Raw genomic sequence first — 22,759 nt, forward strand, 5'->3', positions numbered from 1 at the left:
GAAGAAAAGAAGAAGAAGAAGAAGAAGAAGAGAAGAAGAAGAAGAAGAAGAAGAAGAAGAAGAAGAAGAAGAAGAAGAAGAAGAAGAAGAAGAAGAAGAAGAAGAAGAAGAAGAAGAAGAAGAAGAAGAAGAAGAAGAAGAAGAAGAAGAAGAAGAAGAAGAAGAAGAAGAATGAAGAAGAAGAAGAAGAAAGAGGCGGCGGCGGCGGCCACGGTCGAGCCCCTGATCTCTGCTGTCGGAGATGAAATCATTTCCCCTGGAAGCGACGGGGGAGGGAGAGAGGGACGCCCAGCCAGAGAAGAGGGGCTAGGGTAGGTTTTTTGGGGTGGTGGTGATGGTGGAAAAGGAGGAGGTCTCTCTCTCTTGATATATTTACCTAATGCCGATCTCGGCTCCCCCGCCGACAGATGGTCCAAGATCCTCCCGGGGCTTAAACCGCTGCTGCTCCGAGTTGGGCAAAGTGGTGGCTGCGGCGGAGCTGCCCTGGCCGGCCGGGGCCCTGGTCTCGCCGGCTCTCCAGCTGGCAGAGGCAGATCCTAGCCTGGGGCGGGCGAGGGCGCGCCAGGTGCGGCCGGGCGCTGGAGGAAACTCTCCGTGGCGCCCTGGATCGCGCGGGGCTGGAGCGGGGGCGGCTCAAGGCAAAAGCGCCTTGGAGGAGGCGAGCGCCGACTGAGCAGATCCCTTCCCTCGGCCGCCTCCTTATTTCAACCCCCCTGCCTCCCTCCCTCCCCCCCCCCCCGAGCCCTGGGCATGCGCACTGAGACGGGGAAAAAAGTTTCTCACTGGGAAGCAGCTCGCTTGGGCCGCGCTCAGCTCCTGGTTACGGAGCAAAGCCGTGCGCGCCCCGCCCTCGTTCCGGTGGCATCGCGCCTCCCCCCCGGGCACCCAGGAGCGAAGCCTTGGCAAGGACTCAAGAGGCCGCCACCCCCCGCCCGCTCTCCGACCCGAAGGGAAGCCGAATTCTGCCCGGTTCGCCGGGAAACGTAGGATCGGTCCCTGCCACCCACCCCACCTTTGAATCAAATCCTTGAAGGGCTGCGATCGCGGTCCCCAAGTGGCAGAAGACAACAGACGGCGCTCCTCGGGAACCGCGTTCTGGAGTTGCAGGGTTTCAGTCTGGCTACTCTGGAGCATCCCGGCGCTCCGGCCTTCGCTCCAGAAATCGACTGGGGCCGCAGCTAGACCTAAGGTTTATCCCGGGATCATCCAGGGTTCGCCCCTGCCTGAGCACTGGATCCCCTGTGTGTCGCCTAGATGAACAGGTCTGACCCTTGGACGATCCAGGGATAAACTTTAGGTCCAGCTATGGCCTGGGATAAGCTGTACTTCTTCGGGATCTCACTTGAGCGAGTAGGATCCAAATGGCCCGACCTTGTAGCTGGAATGCAACACGAGCCCTTTCTCTTCCACCTGGATCCCACTCTGGACGTCCCCAGTGAGATCCATTTCACGGTCTGTCCCATCATTCACCCACCTTTATACGGGGTTGGCCCGGATCCTCTGATCTGCAAGCCATCATCTACTTCAGGTGGATGATGACGAATCCCTCCTCTGCATCCGAGTGTCCAAGCGCAGGTCAAAGGGCCTGCTGCCTCTCCACTGGCCCCCAGTAACGCACAATCCAGCCCCTTCAACCCCCAGCTTCCTAAAATGCAGTGGCCGTGATGTGGGCTTGAATGCCCAGTTGCAGAGTCCCCAGGCGAAGCCCGAGAGCTCTTAGGAAGCTGGGGGTGGGATTGGGGAGAGCAATGAGCCCCTGCCTTCCCCACCCCACCCCCCGCCCCGCGGTCAAACCCCGTTCTCTGTTTGCTTCCCTATTTAGCCATCCATCAGCAGTGGGCGAAGCGGTCTTTCTGTACCGATCAGAACAAGGTAGCGTCACATAACAGGGAGGTGAAGACAGATCCGTGTAGATAACACCAGCTGGGGCTTCCAGCGCCAACAGGTTCTGGTTATTGTTATCGAGTCCTTGTCACTGTTTTACAACCGCTCCAAATGGCACATCTCGGGGGCGGATTATTCCCAGGGAACGACGAACAGAAGCGAAGGGTATAATGAGCTGGATCAGCGACCCTTGAGCTTCTGTTCCGAGTTCCAAAAGGGAAGCGCGCTCACGTCGGAATCCGAGGCTGCGGTCTTGCTTGGGAGTGATCCCGGTGGAACAGAGGGGGGATTTACTCCCGAGTAAAACACGGCTGAGATCGAGCACGCAGATGCACGTTGGCCTCGGAGGAAACCTCGGCGAATTCAGTGGCAATGACTCGCGAGGAGACACGCGTAGGATCGGGGCTACAGCGCTCAGTCCTGTTAAGAGGGGAAATGGCTTCGAAGGCTCACCTTCACTTCTGACAAACAAATAAACAAACACGGAAGGGAACCGCTAACGTAGCTCCAGAACAAGCCAAGGCGCTTTATCTGACGGTGGTAACAGCACGTCTGTGGTCCCCACAATCTGGGCAGGCATAAAAAACAAAAAAGCCACCGAGGAAATGGCACTTCAGAACAACCGATATGTCCCGTTGTGAGTTGCTGGTGAAGTCTGCCGGCGTGGTTTGCACACATTTGGGGCCACGGTCCAGCCAAGTGCGCATAACTCCAATGATCACAATGAAGCACACGCTTAACTCTGGCTCAGAAAAGCAATAGGACTTACAAGCGTGCTTAGTTTTGGCTGGATCGGGCCCTGGATTTTCAATTAAAGGCAGTATGTAATTAGAGCTCTATAGGATTCCCCACCCCCGTGTTTTGGCTCATGCTTAAAAACAAAGGTGGAATGGAATGTTCAAACATCCTTCAGTTCCATATATCCATTCAGAAACGTAAAACTAAAGAATTCAAGAAGAAAGTTTGCTTCTTCTTCTTTTTTTTAAAGCTAACCACAAAGCCATTTGGAGCTCCTGTTCACTTCCGTGCTTCTGTTTCCCCCGTTTTTCCTTTACTCCTCCGCCAAACTCGCTCTCATAAATAATCAACGCGTTTAGTTCAAACACATAATTACCTACGATACCACAAAAAAGTAAAAAGTAAATAAAGCAAAACCCAACAACCTGAGATTAGATAATGCCTTAAAACGCTGATTTATAGTGCAATCGTACAACTCGGTTAAACTTAAGGAACACTGACTTGGAATTAAGCCCCATTAAAATTGTTTGATTCTTGCAATCCTGCCCCGACTTACTTTTTCTCACTACTCATGGACACGATTGCGCTGTTAGGCTGCGCTCTTATATGCATTTACCTGAGGCTAAGCCCCATTGAATTCAGTAGGACTTACTCCCGAGTAGACCTGTGTAGAATTGCAGTGTTACTCCTCAAGAAGGCTTACTTAAACACCTTCACTTTTGTAAGTTTCAGGGAGTCCAGCGGTAAGTATGCAGTCTACTTCTAATTAAATGTCTCCCAAAGGGACTGAGGCTATGATTCTATACAGCTTTACTTGGCAGCAATTCGCACAGAACAGAGTGGGACTTACTACTGAGTAAACATGTATAGCATTGCAGTAAGTGTCACTGTGGATGTGTTTAACGATTTGGGGCATGTTTGAACTTCTGTCGAGATAGATATACCCCGGTCCTAAACAGATTGGAACCCGTTGATTTCAATTTTAATTCCAATTTTTTTAAAAAAAAAGGTGGGGAGGATGTTCAGGAAGGTGTCCAGGAACCGGCTTGAACTCAAGAGGCGTTTTTTGGTTCGTTTAAAGCCGATAGAATCACCCGAATTCTAATTACTGGAGCAGCTTAACCCGGAGTATAAATCGGGTCGTGGAGAATTCAACAGTCCCCAGAAAGGTTTTTTGCTTTGTTTTTTTGAAAAAATAAATAAAAACAAAAGACTTCAACAGAGTTGCCGCTGGATGCTCCCCTCGGAGTACTGAATGTTTAAAGTAGAAATATTTGGAATAGTCTCTAGTGGCTGGCGGAGTTTTGAAGCTGAAGTGAAGCCGGTGGTGTAAACACACTTACTGGTAACTACCTGCTGATTGAATAATCGAGCGGGGGAGTTGCTCCAGAAAACCATCAATTCTCCCGTGAGTTCTGCTTTGGTTTTCACTAGGTCCCTGAGTCTTGTTCACGTTTATTCAGAAGACCGCTCGCTCGTGGCAGAAAGAGGGAGACCGCGAACCGAATCATCAGCGTGTTACAAAGAAAGAAAAGACATACCCCCCCAGGACCTCGCTTTTCCCCAGCGAGGATCTGCAGGCGATTATGAAGGCTCGGATTTAAAGAGCCTCATTAAAAAAAAAAAGGCGATGCTGAGTGGGGCAACCGCTCCCAATGCATGTTTAAATGTTAGGAGACATATAGAATGAGATCATGATCCTAAAAACAAAAGGGAAATAAAAGAACGGAAAACACCCAACCACCGCAGCCCCCATCTGAATTTTTCACGTGGCGCACTAAAATCAGCAGGAGGAGGTAGGACAGGCCCAGGTGATGGCCCGAGTGGATTTTCGATCCTGTGCGTGCAAATTCAGTAGCGCTAAGGGTGCTATCCCAAGCATAGCTACTCAGAAGTAAGGCTCATTGAGTTGAATGGCATTTACTCCCAGGGTCAAATGTAGCCTAAATCAAGGCCGATGCTTGCGTATGGGTCGCATCCTGGCTGCCCGGGTTAGCGGGGCCGATCCTACCCACGCAGCGCCCTCCTAAACACGTTCTCACGAAAGTGAGTCTCGTTGAATTAAGAGGCGGTCTGACTCGGCACCGTCGGGGACGACACTTAAGCACGGTCCCATTGACCCCCCCCCCCCCGCCCAGTAAGGCTTACAGGGCGCTCCTCTGCTTGCCTACTCGGAAGTAAGCTCCAATAAGATCGCAGCCTTGAGCGCTTCTGTTTGGCTGGATCGTGTCTGTTATGGTGAAATTAGCCTCTCGTTTATTTCCCGAAACATATTGTCAGGTGAAACTCTTCCTCGGGAGTTTGGAAGTCACTCGGATTTGCTTCCGGACGTTGCGCGCTCAGGACGGAGGTGGTAAATCGCAGGAATTCCCGAGGTACATCTAGGCTGGAGCCGGGGGTGAGGGGGGGGACGGTGGGAAGGAGGGGTGTTCTGAGATCGAGGAGTCATTTGAGCCGCACAAACGGATTTTAATCGATTGGATTCCCCAACGACAGGAACTACACCCAAGTGGGTTCCATGGAACTGGTATTCCAAAGTGAATTCTACGTGTTCACATGGGGTGGGGGACGGGACCGATTGCCTTTTATTTACTAGGACGTGGATTGAAGTCGGCGCGACGTTTATTTCGGGAAAAAGATATTTAGGATCCAGCTGTAAACCTGCTTAGAGGTGGGGAGCTCTACAGGGTGAAAATTCAAATACTTCGGTTTGGCCGGTGTGTGGTTTTGCCTGTGGCAGCCAGATCCTTACAGGCAAAAGACGTTTACTCCGAAGTAAGTCAATGATGCCTTCTCTCCTGCATAGGATCGCAGGCTTTCGCAGGTTCAAATCCTCTCCCGCTACCATTTGTACATTGCGTGATCCTAAACTTGTTTACTTAGGGAGCAATCCTATACATGTTTAACAGTGTGTGTGTCGGGGGGGGGGGAGAGTCCTACCACTCCCAACATTCCCCAGCCAGCATAGGACTTTTAGTTGTGAAATTGTAGGGAGTTACAGGACTTTTCTGTCTGCCTAGGATGGCACATCTAAAAAGCAAATCCCACTGACTGAACTATTTAGAATCCACGGGCAGAGGGTCCGTGGCTGCTGCAAAGGTTTACAGCTTAACGATTTTACCTTTTCACCCACATCCGAAGTCAAACGGGACTGGAAACCCCGAAACGAGATGGGAAGTGCTGTTGGAAAGTGCTGATAGGATCATGCAATGGAAAATAGGATGCCCGCAGTTCCGAGGGAGATCAATAGAAAGAGGGAATACTCCCAATTGAGTCGTTGAACCGTGTAGTCCTTAAATGAACCCCCCTCCGAGCCTTTGATTGGTATTATTATTGTTGTTGTTGTTGTTGTTGTTGTTATTGTTATTATTCGGGTACATCTGTCATTAAAATACCTGGAGGAGCTGGAGCTTGGGGGGGGGGGGGTTCCCCGAAACAGAGACGCCCGCAAGGGTTAATTTGGGTTCCCTGTTCCCTCGCCCGAAGGGAGGGCAGCCAGAAACCGGAGTCGGAGCGGGAAGCGATGGGGCAGAGCGCCTGCCCCCGAGCCCCGCGTGCTGCAAGGGCAGCAGAGCGCGCGCCTCCCCAAGGGCTGCGTGCGTCTCCGGGCGCTGCTGCAGGAAACCCGGCTTGGCGGTGCGTGCGAGTATTTTTAACGCGGTTCTCTGCAGCCCGATGAAAGCCGGTTTCCTGCCCCGCTCCTGCTGCTCTCTTGATTTAGAGCGAGTCTCTTCCCTTCACGTCTCATCCGGGATCCGAAACACGCATTTGCTGTTCGTCCCACCGAAAGAAGGAGTTTCATGGGAGTGACTGCCAGGCGAGGATCAAGGCGCAGCGCTCAACGGCTCCTCTAACCGGGAGGCCTTCTGAGAAGACCCCTTGGGTAACTGACGGGAGGCGTTGGACAGTAAAGACTGGCAGGCCCGGGATACCTGTCGCGTGTAAAACAGGATTCCAAGTCCGCCGCAAACACTCTTCCGGGGCTTTCGTTATTACAACACCTTTTAAGATGTTGCTTGTTTGATTCCCTTAAGGGGAAAACACATGCACACACCGGGCTGTTGTACGCAAAGTTAGTCCAGCTTAAAGTAGACCCATTGAAATGAATGGGACTTAAGTTAGCATTTGGATACAAGCCCCGGTCTTCAGTAATAACACATCCATACGAAAACATGCGCAAGATCGCTCTAGGCGGGTGGGCGAGCCCTTCCCACACATCAACTATTAGACAGGAACCACACGAGTGCTTTATAATAGTTTATAACGGTTTTTGACAACTGTTTGGGCCCAGGGTGCATTCCGTATAGCATTTTAAACCCGTTTCCTAAGCGTTATATCCTGCTTGGTGTAGGTCTGGCCCAAAGCTTTATCACATATTTCCTTTAGACCACTTCACCCCCTGGAGAAAGGGAGGGTTCTGCATCAAGAGGTAGCGAGGAGGTCGTCACTGTGACCACAAACTCAGGGGTCCTGGCGATTCTGAACTCATCCACATAGCAAAATTATGGGACAGGTGTGTATGATGACCTCAATTGGCCTTTCCCAACCTGCCCCTCGCCCCCCCCCCGATATTTTGGAGTACAACTCCCAGCATTCGTGACCATTCGCCTTGCTGGCTGGGGCTTGAGGAGGTGGAGTCCAAAACATCAGAATGGGGAAGTCTTGATTCAGGAGGACCAGGACTAGATCAGAGAGATGTCAAGGGAAGGACTTCCAGCGGGACCCTTTGGTGGCTGCCTATTCTCCTGGTTAGGGCACTGAGGGACACTGCCTTTCCCTTTCATGTCCGACCCCTCTCTCCTCTTAGAGGCTGAGGGCAGGACTTTTTACTGTCTGAACATGCATAGGATTGCATCCTGAACCGTTGTTTATTCTTCAGCTGCAATCCTATACCCATTTACCTGGGAGTTAGCCCCATTGAATTAATTTGGATTTACTTCTGAGCAGACCTGTATAGGATTGCTCTATAAGACTGGATAAACTGGAGGCTGAAAATCCCCCGATTAGAAACTTTGATTATTATTATTATTATTATTATTATTATTATTATTATTATCATCATCATCACACATACATAAACTCAATCAAACTTCTCGGCTGTATGCATATGGATGTTTCAGCAGCAGTAGCATTTTGGTTTCTTGCAAATGGTCATCGGAATACCTTGAAGTGAACCATGGGGCCATGGGTTGCTCTTAACCCAGGGATGCGCAGAAGAGAGCTCTTCAGACGTTCTGGACTTCAAATCCCAGCAGCCCCTGCAAGCATGGCCAAGAATCAGGAATGGTGGGGGTTGAAGTCACAAAGCTCTGAAGATCTTGGTTTTTTTTGCCCACCCTTGCCTTACACGACAGCCTTTGGGTAAGTCCCTTGATCCCTGCCCAGACTTTGGAAGGGACTCCTCGACCGCCGCCACCACCATCCGCTTTCTGTGCAAATGAAAAAACGGGAAGGGAAGGTGTGAAATACAGGATGCAGTGGAGTGAGTGGGGAGGAGGGGGCAGTGGCGCTGAAGCCGCACAGTCCGATACTATGAAAGTTTTACTCAAAAGGAAGACCAATTGAGTTCAATGGGACCTACTTCCAAGGAAACGTGTGCAGGCTTGCAGCCAAAGAACCCACACACCCCGCCACCAACCCAGGCGAGTGGAGCGTGTCCTGTTAATAGGAAAGCGAGCCTTGCCTACAGATCTACACTACTGCTTTAAAGCGCTTTATATCAGTTTTGAAAACTGTCTATGGAGTGTGTCCTGGGTCCCAACAGTTGTCAAAACTGTTATAAAGCACTTTAAAGCAGTAGTGTAGATCCTCCAGGAGCACCAAAATGTTCGCCCTGGCATCCCGGTCTTGCTGCAGACCAAAGGAGCCCAGCTTGTCGGATGCCCTGGCCCGTTTAATCCGTACCATGCCCCAGCTCCATTCTCCCCAGCCCGTTACTTGCCACGCTCCCAGGGAAGGCCACTTGGTCTGGTTCCGTCACCCTGGCACGGCTCCGGCGTCGTTTTCACGGTCCCGCAACTGAACTGTCTGCTACGATACAGCTATTCGGATTTCCACCTAGTGCGATTCCGAAGCAGGCACGGAGAAAACGACCTAGATCTCGTCTTTCCTAAAGCGGACTGGTTTGAGAGTTCTTCTCCCCGAAAGCAAAAGGACAAGCAACAGCAAACGTTCCCAGCCTGTTCCACTCCATCTGCTCTGCCCCAGCCTCTTGGGTCTCTGTAGGCCAGGACCTTGAATCTATTTGTAGCAGCAGCAAGCAGAAGCTGCAGCGTTTGAATCCATCAGAACCCGCAATCCGTCGGAGAAGCGCTGGGAAACCAGTGAGGCAGTGAGGGGTAGTAGTTAGAGTGATAGAGTAACGCTTGGGTGACCCAGTTTCCACTAGAACATGAAACTCACTGGATGACCATGGGCCAATCACTCTCTCTCTCTCTTTAAGCCTAACCTACCTGACAGGGTCGTTGTGAGGATAAAACGGAGGGGGTGGGTGGGAGAGAAGAACTCTATATACAACACGGGCTGGATTTTTCTTTTTATTGTAATTAAGTAAATCAGTGTAGACCACTCTATCAACTTCCTCTGTCTTCTTCTAAATTGTGGAGATCACAATGCAAGATGGTGGTTGGTTGTATGCCCCATCTCAAATTGCAATATGGGGATAATCAGATTGGTTGGTGTTACAAGGTTAGTGTAAGCCACTGTATCTCAGACTCATTTCTTCTCTCCCCCCTGCTGAATCTGCAATGCCCAACCTACAATAGTAAGTAACGTGATAAATAAAACAAATAAACATCACACGTTGACACACACACATACACAGACCTCTTGACCAAACTGTAGTGAAAATATTTTCTTTTTCTTCCCTGCTAGTGAGGGAGGTATTTACAAGGGTTTTTGTTTTGTTTTGTTTTGTTTTAAAAAATAGAAACTAACCCCACTCAGTACTTCTCCCGTTATTTCTCCTTTTGTTGTGAGGAGGGGGGGGGATTCTGTTTTAGTCAAATCTCTGCAAAAGTAACCCAAAAACTGGTCTGCAGGAAAATAGAATATCAGTCAAAAACCTTTCTTATGGCGATGATGGAAAACATATTACGTGGTGGGGGAGTTGGTAGATACATAAAGCAACAAACACCATTCACAGAGAGCTCATCATCTGTTCAAACAGAGCGTTTAATGCAAACACTCCTTCCGGCACGATCCATGATCATTTTAAAAATGGGCTTGTGCATTTAAAACTGCATGGCCATCATTCATTCCGGCATTTAAAACTGCATGGCCATCATTCATTCCTGATGGATGTCGGGCAGATCAAAACTATAAACACAAGCAAAAGTGTTATCGTTTATTAAAACTGTTCTAGCATTGTGCAACTGTTCCCCCTCTCCTCACCCTCCCCCTCCCCCTCACCCCCAGACTGGTTGGTTAACAATACATAGAATGCCACAACATTTATCCCCAAAGTACTGGGAAAATCCAGTATGGTTAATTATATTATTGTTAATATACCATACCAACGATATATTAAATTGCAACACTATTTGCCAGGGAGTTGATTATTTCGACAGATTAAAAGGTTGGAGGTTGCTGCACGTGGGGGACTCAGAGTCATTTGAACTAGGGCTTATGGTGATTTAGCCTTAACCATCAGGCATGTAAACTTATAAAAAAGGAGAGTGCCTCTGAACGTATGCAGAGTGCCTTTGCCCTGTCACTGGGATTGGAGAGGAAGGTCTTCCATGCCAGGGAGGGTATCTTGTTTTTCGATATGAGCTACGGCAACTCTTTTCATTGGGCAGGCTCAAATTCCAGAAGTCATAAAGTCCACTGAGGCACCATGGCCCAATCAGGCAGGTCCAGCAGTGGTGTGGGGATGTGGTGTGGCTGGGGAGGGGGCACGCACACTGAAGCAACAGAACTTACCCCTCCCATCCAACTATCTACTGCATTGCCCAAGCCGCTGCCCTTGAAAGTTGGCTGCATTTGATGCAAACAGAGGGAAAAGGAAGCTGAAAACGCTCCTATGTATGATTCCCAATAAGGGAAACTGCCTTCTGCTAAAGCAGAAGAATGTCTTTTGATCCCATGGGACTTAAAAGTATCTCAGTGTTTCTTTGAGTGTCCCTGGTTTCACATGGGCACACCTAATGTTTGCTCCATCGCTTATCAGTGCAGCCTTCCCCAACCAGTTGCCCTCCAGTTGGTTGGACAAAAATTTCCAGCACGACTGGCTGGAGGATGCTGGGAGTTGTAGTCCAGCCCATTTGGAGGGCACCTGGTTGGGGAAGGCTGTATTATTGGGATTATTGTCCAATCTATATACTAATAGCAAACTCAGTCTCTGAGTGTGGATCCTTATGCAGCTGAATGGGGACCACCTACACACAAAGGGAGGTGTTAGGCTTGCATGCAGGGGTGGGGGCAGAAATATTTAAAAATGGGAACCCCTAAAAGGTGGTGTTGGGGGGAGGGGTCTCCAAAACAGCTCAGTGAAGACTAGGCATGCTCAGTTGGCATGCAATGGGAGACAAATGGAAAAGGACATGGCTGGTTGGCTGGTTCCCTAGACATGAGCATTCTATGCTGCAACATTTTGTTGCAGGTCCCACTTGTAAAGAGCAGGATTTTCAGACTGTATCATGATGGAAAATTAGAAAAGGCTCTCACCTTCGCTATAGAGATGTGAAAGCAGCTCTGACATTTTCCATGGCAACTTTACAAAGGAGCATAAGCAAAAGACAACGGGGGTAGGCGTACCCTAGCTCTGCATATCATCCAGCTGTGAATTAGAAGCAGATGCTAAGGAAATCGGTGGGATTGATGGCCACAGAACTATTATGTTTAGGATCAGAGAAGCATTTTCTCCCCAAACCTAGGGCAGCCTTCCCCAACTTGGTGCCCCCAGATTTGTTGGACCAGGTTCGATAGGAATGATTTAGGGCATCACTTTAGTAGAAGACAGTCTTCACAGGGAACTTGCATGCAGTGCCCAGCTGTGTGACACACTCTCATATTTGTTCCATCATCATCATCATCATCATCATCATCATCATCATTATTATTTAGCTGAGGGTACTGCTGTAGTGATACCTCCTCACATCCCTGCTGTTAAATATACCATTTCTATTTCCATTTTTAATTTGAAGGATTTTATGGTAGCTATAAGCATTAAATCCAGATTCAAACTTGTTGGTATCTTATGGGACTTCTCCCTCTCCCTCCCCCCTCTCTCCCTCCCCCTCCTCTCTCTCTCTCTCTCTCTCTCTCTCTCTCTCTCTCTCTCTCTCTCTCTCTCTCTCTCTCTCTCTCACACACACACACACACACACACACACACACACACACACACACACTTTTCTCCTCCTCCTCGTCTCTTTCATTTGAAAGAGGAAACCATCTATCTGTTTTTATGTTACAAGAGTGCAACAAAAGGAAGTCAATACAGGGTTTGGTGAACACTGCGGTATGTTTTATGGCATTCTGCTTCATAGATTTAACCCAAGATATGAAAAAGAGAAGACAGCAAAGAGTCTAATTAATAGCAGACAAAATATTATCAGGCTGTACAGAACCTGCAGCCCTCTCTCCCTCTTCCCTGTTCACAACGTGAGTCCTATAAACATCACTTTTTAAAAATGGTTCGCTATATATATAAAAAGCCTTCTTTGCTAAAACCTCATCATTTGCTAGTAACTCATCCATAATGTGAACCGGGTGCCTCAGGAGTATTTGAGATCAAAATGACTGAGTTATCAGACTGCTGTGCATAAGTGTGAATATGCATGAGCTGTTTTTATAAGGCTGCAGATGTTTTGCCTGCAGATTTGGGGCTCTTTTCTCCAGCCCCTTTTAGTGCATCCTGTACAGCAGTCAAATAATCTGAGGATTTAGATGTCCCCAAGCAGTCATTTAGTTGATGGATTGTAATGACTCAGTGGTTCCTTTGGAGCCATTATGGTTGCTCGGGTCAAATACCAGCTTTTCAAAATGTCTCTCTAAACGCAAGGGCCACAATCCGATACACAATTATGCATTTCTAATTCCCATTGAATTCAATGTATACAGTCAGCTGTGTTAACCTTTTTCATTTCAAGGGGATTTGCGCGCTGCTAAAACTGCAGTCCTATACGTGTTCTGCTCAGAGGTAAGTCCCATGGAATTCAATAAGGCTTACTCCCAGGAAAGTTGGTGTAGGATTTACAGCCAAAATGTCCTAAACTTGCACCTATGCACCCTGATCCAGGAAAAGAGTACCATTTGCACCTGAAGTAGATTTCTGCAGGTGCAGCTGTAGTAAACTATATGCATGATAGAAATGGATTTGTCACCTTTCTACAGGAAGTCTGCATCCAAGGCAACTTATGGAAATGAACCTGGCCACTCATCTGGCCACACTGAACTGATGATACATCTTTTGATGCAGAGAGGGAGGGAGGGAGGGGAGAGAGAGAGAGAGATGGACATCTCCTGTCCATGACCACTAATATTGGCATAGGACTAGTTACATGTGACTAAAGTTGAACTGGGGCTAGAGAAGAATATGTTTAAGATGGGGATACTAGCTGGATGTATGTGTCACAGAAATCACTGCACAGAGAGGTATTGTCTAAATTAAGGGTGGGCAGAAGTTAGATCTCAACATGTTTTGGATTTCAACTCCCAGAAGCCCCTGCCAGCATGGCCAATGGTCAGGAATGCTGGGAGTTGAAGTCCATCACATTTTTGAGATCTCCTTTCTGCCCACCCCTGGACTAAGTCGTTACTCCAAGGTCTGGAACTCCTTCCATTTACAGAGTCCTCAAAGCTCCACCGAGTGCCTCAATCGGCACTGACTCTTCATCACTGCCCCATAAACTCTTCTTGCATCCCAGCCACAAAATCCTTCTGCCCCACTGCTGAGTGCTGCTCCAACGTTTGGGACCCAGGCCATCCAAATGCACACACATTCATTTTTCAGTCCCCTAGATGTGGATGCTCCAAAAAACGACCATCCCACTTGACCCCGCCCCATCCCTTACATCAGCTTTGGAGGTCCTCCTCCAGTTGCCATAACCAAAGGAAGTTAGATGGGTAACTGCAAGAGAAAGGGAATTCTCAGTTGTGACTCCCCATTTATAGAATGCCCTCCCTCCCCAAGGATGGTCATCTGGTGCCCATACTGCAATGTTTTTTGTGCCGGGTGAAAACTTTCCTCTTCTCCTGGTTATTTTAGATATTTCAGATTTTGATCATTGCATCGTTCTCAACCTGTTTTATTGTGTGAGCCACCCTGAGTATGTTTTGTGACAGGATGACATATAAATGAAATAAGGAAATACATGAAGCAACAAATACACAAACCAGTTAGCAGTGAGGCATAATGGGGAACAGGTGCAGCTACTGCTGGGAGCCACTGAGCATGAGTTATAGGTGGGGATGTTCGGATTTTGTTAAATCCACTCTGTTCATGTGTCACAGATTGTCAGTTTCACTCTATCATTTGGACTGTGTGTCACTTTCATTCTTCTTCTTTTTTTAATCATTTTTTATTGTGAATTTAAAAACAAAACAAAAACCATAATAGAAATTTTAAAAAATAAAAATAAAATAAAAAATAGACATATACAACGACGTACTTCAAAAGCGTCAGTTTCAAATATCACAATTTCTAAATAAAAAAAAATAGGAAAAGTAGCATAAATTAAACATAAATGTCTGTGAAGGCAGACCAAATGTCCGAGTAGAAGTCCATTCTTAAATGACGTCTGTATGCCACTCTTTCAAATGTGGCTAATGTTGTTAAGTCTTCAATCCATTGTATTCTAGGGAGTGTGGTTTTATCTTCCCAATGTTGTAGAATAATTCTTTTGGTGGTCAAAAGGGCATGAAAATCTATTCATGCTGACCATGTATTATTTCCCAAGAAGCCAGTATGTAATTTAAGATGACATGTACATCCAAAAATATTAAAGAGCTTTCTAATACAAAATTTATGCATCTGATAATTTCCTCCCAAAAGGCGGTGACAATTGGACATTTCCAGAACGTATGAACAAAAAGAAGCATTAGCTGTGTGACACTTCCGACAATTCGTTGATTTGGACAAACCTTAACAGATGCTGTGGCATCCAATATACCCCAAACAGTAATTTTTGCTGGATGAGACGTAACTGGAGATCCATTGACATATCAGATACCCATGCCAAAACATTGATTCGATAAAAAAGGACATTCCAATTCCCTATTCCATTCTGCTGAAGCCCCATTGTATCATATTTATTCACTGATAATAAGTATTTACAAACATGTATCGTGGGTCAATTTACCCGATTAGCCTCAACAAGTGCTTCCAATAGCAAAGGCGATTCTGAAGCAGTGGAAGCTGCAGGGCCAAATCTAGATTCTAACAAATGTTGCAGTTGCAAATACTGCCATTCAGATGTGGCATGTAGAGCTGAAAATAATAGAAACTCATCATCTGCACCGAATAATTGATTTCATCCTATCATTCACTCCTTGACAGAATCAGATTTCTTTGTAGGTGAATTTTTTTCATTTGCAAATGAACAAATTGAACAAAGTAAAAAAAAAAAAAACTAGACAGCTAGTCCATAGAATCTGCATGACTCAGAAAAAGCTGGTATGCCATGGAATCCATAGATCAGATTAATAGAAATCTAAACTCATTTGAATCCATTGTGGAATTCGCTAACCTTCCTGGCAGTAGGGAAATGCTGTATCCCTCTTCCTGCCCCAGACTCCCCACAATCCCATTGGGTCAGTGTTTATTAATCTTGTGGCCTCCCTGCTGTCTCCATTTGGAGATGCTCCTATTGGGAAAGACCATGTTGGCAGAAACAAAATATAGCAACATTGTAGAAAGCTGCACTGATACTTGATCGCTCCAATGACTGTTTCTTTACCTTCCTGTGCTGTGGCTACTGCTAGGGATATCATTTGGGGGATGGGACTGGACAAGCTTTTGTCAGATTGGACCCCTGGACTTAGTTCCATTTTCTGCTAACTGGCCCAGCGCATTGGGCCACTTGCGGACTTTCTGTATTTTTACCACTTGTGCAAATTACAACTGCAATTTGTGCAGATTCGCATAATTGGCACAAATTTGCGCAAATTTTGGCACACAGTTCTCTCTTCTGACACCTTGATAATGCCTCCCAGCATCTGCTGACTGAGCTGCCTGCTTCATTCTGCCTAAGGGTAGAGCTGGCCCTGACTCCATCAAACCTTTCCTCTGCTGTCACTTTTGTCTTGGTCATCCTGCTAAATCCTTTAAACAAAATAGGGGCACTTCTGACATGCTGTTGAAACTAAAGAAAAAGTAGTGGCTGTTTCATTCTACAAGTTGTGTGTCATCTCCTTTGCTTATGAAAGACACTCCTGCTCTTCCATTAGAAAGCTCAGAGCAGTTTATGCAGAGCCCCCTCCCCTTTCGGCCCTTTTGCCAGGTACTGATATCCAGTGTGGTGTAGTGGCTAAAGTTTTGGACTGGGAGTCGGGAGATCCGGGTTCTAGTCCCCACTCAATGACGGAAACCCACTGGGTGACTTTGGGTCGGTCACAGACTCTCAGCTCAACCTACCTCACAAGGTTGTTGTTGTGAAGATAACATGGAGAAGAGGAGGATCATGTACACTGCTTTGGGTTCCTTGGAGGAAAAAAAGGTGGGATATAAATGCAGCAACAACAATAATCCACTGCTATAACATCCTCAACCACTCACCAGGTGCAGTGTGACACACCTTCAATGTCTGTTCCACATTTATTTATTTATTAACAAAATTATTTGTTACATTTATATCCTACTTTTTCTTCCAAGGAACCCAAGGTGGCATACATGACCACCTCTTCTCTGAGAGGTTGGTTAGGCTGAGAGTCAGGGACCACACCAAAGTCACCCAATGAGCTTGATGGCTGAGTGAGGACTAGAACCAGGGTTTCCCAAGTCCCAGACCAACATTTGAACCATGACACTGAATTCAAAGTAGTTTGCCCAAAACAACAACAACCCAATCACACAGTAACTAAAAACAACAACATCAAATTGGATATAAAATACAGAAAACCAATTTGAACCTAATCGGCATCAGTTGTGGAGGAAATGTGCCAAGAAAACAGTCTATTCAAAGCTTTCTGGGACAGCAGGTAGCCACTAGAAGCAGGTCCTTTAGTGGTGGCACACACTCTATGGAAAACCCGAGACCACATCACGCCAGTCCTTTCCCAGCTTCATTGGCTGCCAGTCCAGGTCCGGGCCTGATTCAAAGTGCTGGTATTGACATTTAAAGCCCTAAACGGCTTGGGGCCAGGCTATCTGAAGGAACGCCTCCTCCCATATGTACCTGCCCGGAACCTAAGGTCATCCTCAGGGGTCCTTCTCCGCGAGCCCCTGCCAAAGGAAGTGAGGCAGGTGGCTACCAGGAGGAGGGCCTTCTCTGCTGTGGCACCCTGGCTGTGGAATGAGCTCCCTAAGGAGGTTCGCTTGGCACCTACATTATGTGCTTTTAGACGCCAGGTGAAGACCTTTTTATTCTCTCAGCATTTTAACAGTCTATAAATAAATTTTAACTTGGTGTTTTAAATTTGTAATTTTGCATTGCTGCTGTTTTTATCTGGTTGAGCTTTTATATTGTATTTTATATTATGGTTTTATACTGTTGTTTTATACTTTGAATGTTTTTAATTTTTGTGAACCGCCCAGAGAGCTCCAGCTATTGAGCGGTATAGAAACGTAATAAATAAATAAATAAACTCTCCCCCACAGAGGTTTGCCAGGCATATTTTAGTTTCTTGAGAGGCCTGGCAAAAGCATGGCTGTTCCAGAAGACTTTATCCAAGCAAACAACACAGAAGTGTGTGGAAGATGGACAAGATGGGGTTAATTGATGGGCGATGAGAGAAATTTAGAATAGCAAGAGAGTGGATTTATATGAATATGCTACTCATGTCACTCCCTAAGCAGATCAAGCAGATGGAGAGATTTACAGTTTATTTATTTATTTATTTATTGCATTTCTATACCGCCCAATAGCCGGAGCTCTCTGGGCGGTTCACAAAAATTAAAAACATTCAAAGTATAAAACAACAGTATCAAACTATAATATAAAATACAATATAAAAGCTCAACCAGATAAAAACAGCAGCAATGCAAAATTACAAATTTAAAACACCAAGTTAAAAATTATAGACTGTTAAAATGCTGGAAGAATAAAAAGGTCTTCACCTGGCATCTAAAGGCATATAATGTAGGTGCCAAGCTAACCTCCTTAGAGAGCTCAATCCACAGCCGGGGTGCCACAGCAGAGAAGGCCCTCCTCCTGGTAGCCACCTGCCTCATTTCCTTTGGCAGGGGCTCGCGAAGAAGGACCGCTGAGGATGATCTTAGGGTCCGGGGCAGGTAAATACGGGAAGAGGCGTTCCTTCAGATAGCCTGGCCCCAAGCCGTTTAGGGCTTTAAATGTTAATACCAACACTTTGAATTGGGCCCGGACCTGGACTGGCAGCCAATGAAGCTGGAAAAGGACTGGTGTGATGTGGTCTTGTCAGCCAGTCCCTGTTGGTAACCGCGCTGCCCTGTTTTGTACCAGTTGAAGTTTCTGGACCGTTTTCAAAGGCAGCCCCACATATAACGCATTGCAGTAATCCAAACGAGAGGTTTGGATTATTTATTTGTTACGATTGTATCCCACTTTTACTTTCCTCAACCCCTTGTATTCCAGAGGGGTTGAGCTACAATGCTCATCATTCCCAGCCAGCAGTGCCCACTGGCTGGGGATGATGGGAGTTGTAGTCTAAACCATTTGTAGGGCACCAGATTGGAGAGCACTGCTTGAAGGAGTTCAGGGCAGGGCACATTCCTGTTATCCTGTTTCTATCCTTACAACAACTGGGGATTTAGACGGAGAGCAATCGGTCCATGGTTGCTCAGCAAACTTTATGGCGCCATGGAGATTTGAACCCCAGTCTTCCCAGTCCAATTCCAACACTCTATCTACTTCCCCCAACACTTCTTGGATTATTAACTGTGAAGGCTAAGGAGGACTCAACGGAACAGGATATAATGTAACGGGGGTGCTACTGGAAGCAGCCATGTCCGTTTCTTCCACTACACAGCAAAAAGGCAAACCTGCCAGAGTCTTCATTTTCTAGTCATGCATATCAATGGACTGTACAGTAATATTATTCAAAAGTTGCAGACAGAGTAGTCTTATTTTGACACGATGATAACAAACCGTCAGCAAACCCTGTTCTTCTGCTAAACACAGCTTGGCAATTAAGTGACAGCAGCCCTGGTAGCTCATGCTAGAGCAGAAATGAATCCAAAAGGAAAACATTTTCCTAGGCCAAATTTGCATGCAAAAATGCACATTTATATTCTTCTCATTCCGTTGGGGTTGAGGAGACGGGGTTGGATCCAGTACAACTGTAATCATGGCATAATAAATGTATGAGTCTTCAAGGTGCCATAAGACTTTTAGTTATTACCTCCCCACACCCAACAAAGAAATACCATCTACATTTTAACCCTCATATGTTGAAATTCTGAACCAGAACATGCTGGATGTTGCCTGAGCAAGGTCACTCACACCCAGGGAAGCACATCCAACTGCCTTTTCCTTCGGAACAGCTCTGGTAAAGTTATATTCAGGAGAGGGTAAAAACTAGGGCTGTGCACCACTTCAGTTCCCAATCTGAATTCTGAGCCAAAGCGGGCCGATTTGGACCGAATTTGTCTGGATCCAGAGCAGGTTGGATTTGGGCTGAAGTGGCCCAAAGCAGGTTTAGATTGGATCCAAAGTGTTTTGGATTGCAGCAGCCCTGCATGTACAGCCATGCGCCCAGCTCCCCCAGATGCATCCACTGAACCACGTGACCCCCTGCACCTTACCCGGACCTGCGGCCAGCACCTGTAGCCACCCATGTCTCTTCAAGGGGAGTAACCAGTTTTAAAATGGCTACTACTCTAGTTCTGTAAAAGAAAACCTGGGGAAATGGTGGCCGTAAGGCGGTCATGTACGCAATGTTACTTGGATCCAGGCTGAGGCAGATTGGGGGTAGATTCAGAAGCTCTGAATCAGCCTCCAAAGCAGGAAAGGGGGTTGGGCTTTGGAACCCTGGTAAAAACTGATTAGAGGATTCAGTAGAAATGGCTGTCCTAGGCTAGAGCAGAGGTGTGGAACCTCTTTTGGCCTGAAAGCCAAAATTATATTCCAGAGATGCTCTTGGCAGCTGCATTCTAGTGGTGGCCAAAGGCAAAAGGGGCGGGACCAAAATGCAAAAAAACAAAAACAAAAACAAACCCCAATTACCCAGTATATCGTAGCTGAAAGCTCTTACTACCACTAACTAAGCCTTAGGAGAAACATTTCAACCCTTTAGAATGGTGGGAAAAGTGCACAAAAACTGGAAGACCACCAAACAATAGTTGCTTGGGGCAAAGGGGTGGGGCTAGGGCAAGGGGTGGGGCCAGAGAAACCTGGCCATCTATGGAACCCCAGAGATATGGCCACCAAGTGGTCTGTATTTGGCCTCCAGGCATGTAGTTCTGTACTCTAAGTTTAGAGGGAAATGGCTGGAAAATCTGATACATGCCAGCCTTAGATGTTGGGGTAAATTCCATTTCATTCAATGGAATGTATTTCCAGGTGGAAGTCTGTGTACCCACCTTCTCATTTATTTGTTACACTTACAGTATGCCCTGCTGTTCCTCTAGAGCATCCTTCCCAAACCTGATGCTCTTCAGAGGTTTTGGACCACAAGTCCCTGTATTCTTAACCATTGGGCAGGCTGGCTGGAGCTGATAGGCATTGAAGCCCAAAACATCTGGAGGGCACCAGGTTGGGGAAAGCTGCTCTAAAGAGCTTAGAGCAGCTAACATATTGTCTCCAGGAGGTCTATTATCTGGGAAGCTTTCAGGGTAAACCACACTTACCTTCAGCAGAAGAACTGTGACGGGTGCCTCCAGGCAGCTCTGTTAACCAGGAACTTTTGAGGGGATACCAGCTTTCAGGGTTCCTGGTTAGCAGAGCTGTCTGGAGGCATATGGTCACCCTACTCAAAACCTCCCTCCAGATCATTGTCTTAGGGCCTTGCTAGACCCCCGATGTCCGTGCGAATTCGCTTATGGCGCGTTAAGGGAGGCTTCAGTGCGGCCTGACCCCGGATTCCCCTGTGCATCATCTGGCAAGTCTAGCAAGGCCCTTAGATTGGCCAACATTCCATGTATCTGAGGGCTCATCTACACCAAGCAGATACTGTATTCCACTATGAAAGTGGTATGAAAGCGTTATATAAAAGGCAGGAGCCACACTACTGCTTTATAGTGGTATTGAAGTGCACTGACAACTGTGGGGACCCATGACACACACCATATACTGGTTTCAGACCACGTTCATAGTGTTATATCCTGCTTGGTGTAGATCCTGCTTAGTGTTATATCCTGCTTGGCCCCAACGGTTGTCAGTGCACTTCCATATAAAGCAGTAGTGTGGCTCCTGCCTTTTATATAACGCTTTCATAGTGGAATATCCTGCTTGGTATAGATGAACCCATAATCTTGACATTTTCAAAAGGCTTCAACATTCAGTACAAATGCACATACAGATACGTCCATTTAATTGATTGAAGAAGCAAAGGACATTTCAGATGAACCTCTGACTGCGTGTTTCACAAAGTGCACCACCAGCCCCAAGGAAGCTCACCTGGTGCTAACACTGACAATTTCTCAGCACCGGGTGAGAATGGATTTCTTTTCCCAGGCATTAGTTATGGCTCAAATGTTGTGGGCTGCTTTTGTCATGTTCTTTCTTGGCTGTGAGCAGCAGGGGAAGGGGTTGTGATGAACATTTTTCGTATCGTATTGTTTTTAGATTATCTTTTAATTATGTTTATTTTTATTTGCACTATTATGCTGATTATGGTTGATATTGATTTTGGTGTGTGTCCCCTCCTCGTATATTAATTACAGATTTCCATATTTGCGTGCGTAAATCACTCAGACATTGCTTTTTATGGAGGAAATTTAATAAATAATCAGAATAACCTCAGAAGGGATCCTGAAATGTCCCTCCCTCTGTCTGTCATGCAAGCTGTTTCCAGCCCTGAGGCAGTGTCCTTGCCCTGGGACCCCAGGTTTTCCATTATGCCATCAATAGATGTCAACCGCAATGCAGCCTCAGAGGCTAAGGAGGTCCCACTTCCCGATCAGGAGTTCAAACTGATGCACATCAAACAAACTTCCATTTATGGGTTCACTTACTAAAGTCATTGTATATTTCCTGTTCCTGGCAGGCCCTAAAGATAGGGTATTTCTCTCTCTCTCTCTTGGACACAGCCATTGATAGAATGTTAAGGCTCCAGTTGAAACTCACGAAAGTAGAGGAAGTCAACTCTTAATTTAGCCACTTGTGGTGCACGTAAGGGTCATCTACTAGAGGCTGTCTCTCTACCTCCTGGCATCAGGTGATCAGAAATTCCCAAAAGTGGTGAAAAATCTGGGCCTTATGGGGAAGTCAAATCACTGGAAGAGTTTCATCTTCCAAGCGAGAATTAATTGCTCTCTTTGCAGTTGAAGACCAGGCCCCGGAGGTTACTTGAAGATCCCACGTTGTGTACAAACTTATCCTGTGGATGAAGAAGGCTCCCCCCCCCCCCAGTCAGGAGGGAGACAGTGAAAAACGCTGCCGCAGCAACAATCTTGAAGAAAATGCGCCACCTGCTGGTCATGGCGTGAGACCGGTTTCCATGGTTGTATTATGCTGGAGGGACCGATCCCTTTCATCTCGTTTCATTTATCCATTCAGTCAGCCGTTGAAAAACAAGTATATACCAGATCACTACCCCATTAATGCAGCTCCTCTGAGGGAAGACCTGGCTTGCTACTAGCTTTGTGCCATCTTCGCTTGACTCATTTGTTTCAAGAGTTACCTTTCAGCGCAAATAACAATCCCTCAAGGTTTTCATCGGCCCAATTATATTCAACATATATTTTCATCCAGAGTCACAATTATACCAGTCCTCACTCCGCTCACCCAATCATTTTTGAGGCTGAGCCAAAGGTTTTCCCTTGAATATATGTTTCCGATGAATTTCAGAGGGCCAGGGTGGAAAAGTTCCCATAAATGGCCCTTTCAGATAAGCT

General features: G+C 46.8%; 1 protein-coding gene across 1 annotated transcript in view; it reads right to left on the reverse strand.

Moving 5' to 3' along the window:
• OSR1 (odd-skipped related transcription factor 1) overlaps nt 1-549 on the reverse strand; it is a 26,018-nt gene extending 25,469 nt beyond the window's left edge. Inside the window, exon 1 of the mRNA XM_063125844.1 lies at nt 377-549. The gene's annotated coding sequence lies outside the window, so the exon portion shown is untranslated. The remainder of the gene's footprint in view (nt 1-376) is intronic.
• Between the last annotated feature and the right edge of the window lie 22,210 nt (nt 550-22,759).

This window comes from Elgaria multicarinata, chromosome 4 (assembly GCF_023053635.1).
Source record: "Elgaria multicarinata webbii isolate HBS135686 ecotype San Diego chromosome 4, rElgMul1.1.pri, whole genome shotgun sequence".
NCBI classification, from domain to species: Eukaryota; Metazoa; Chordata; class Lepidosauria; order Squamata; family Anguidae; genus Elgaria; species Elgaria multicarinata.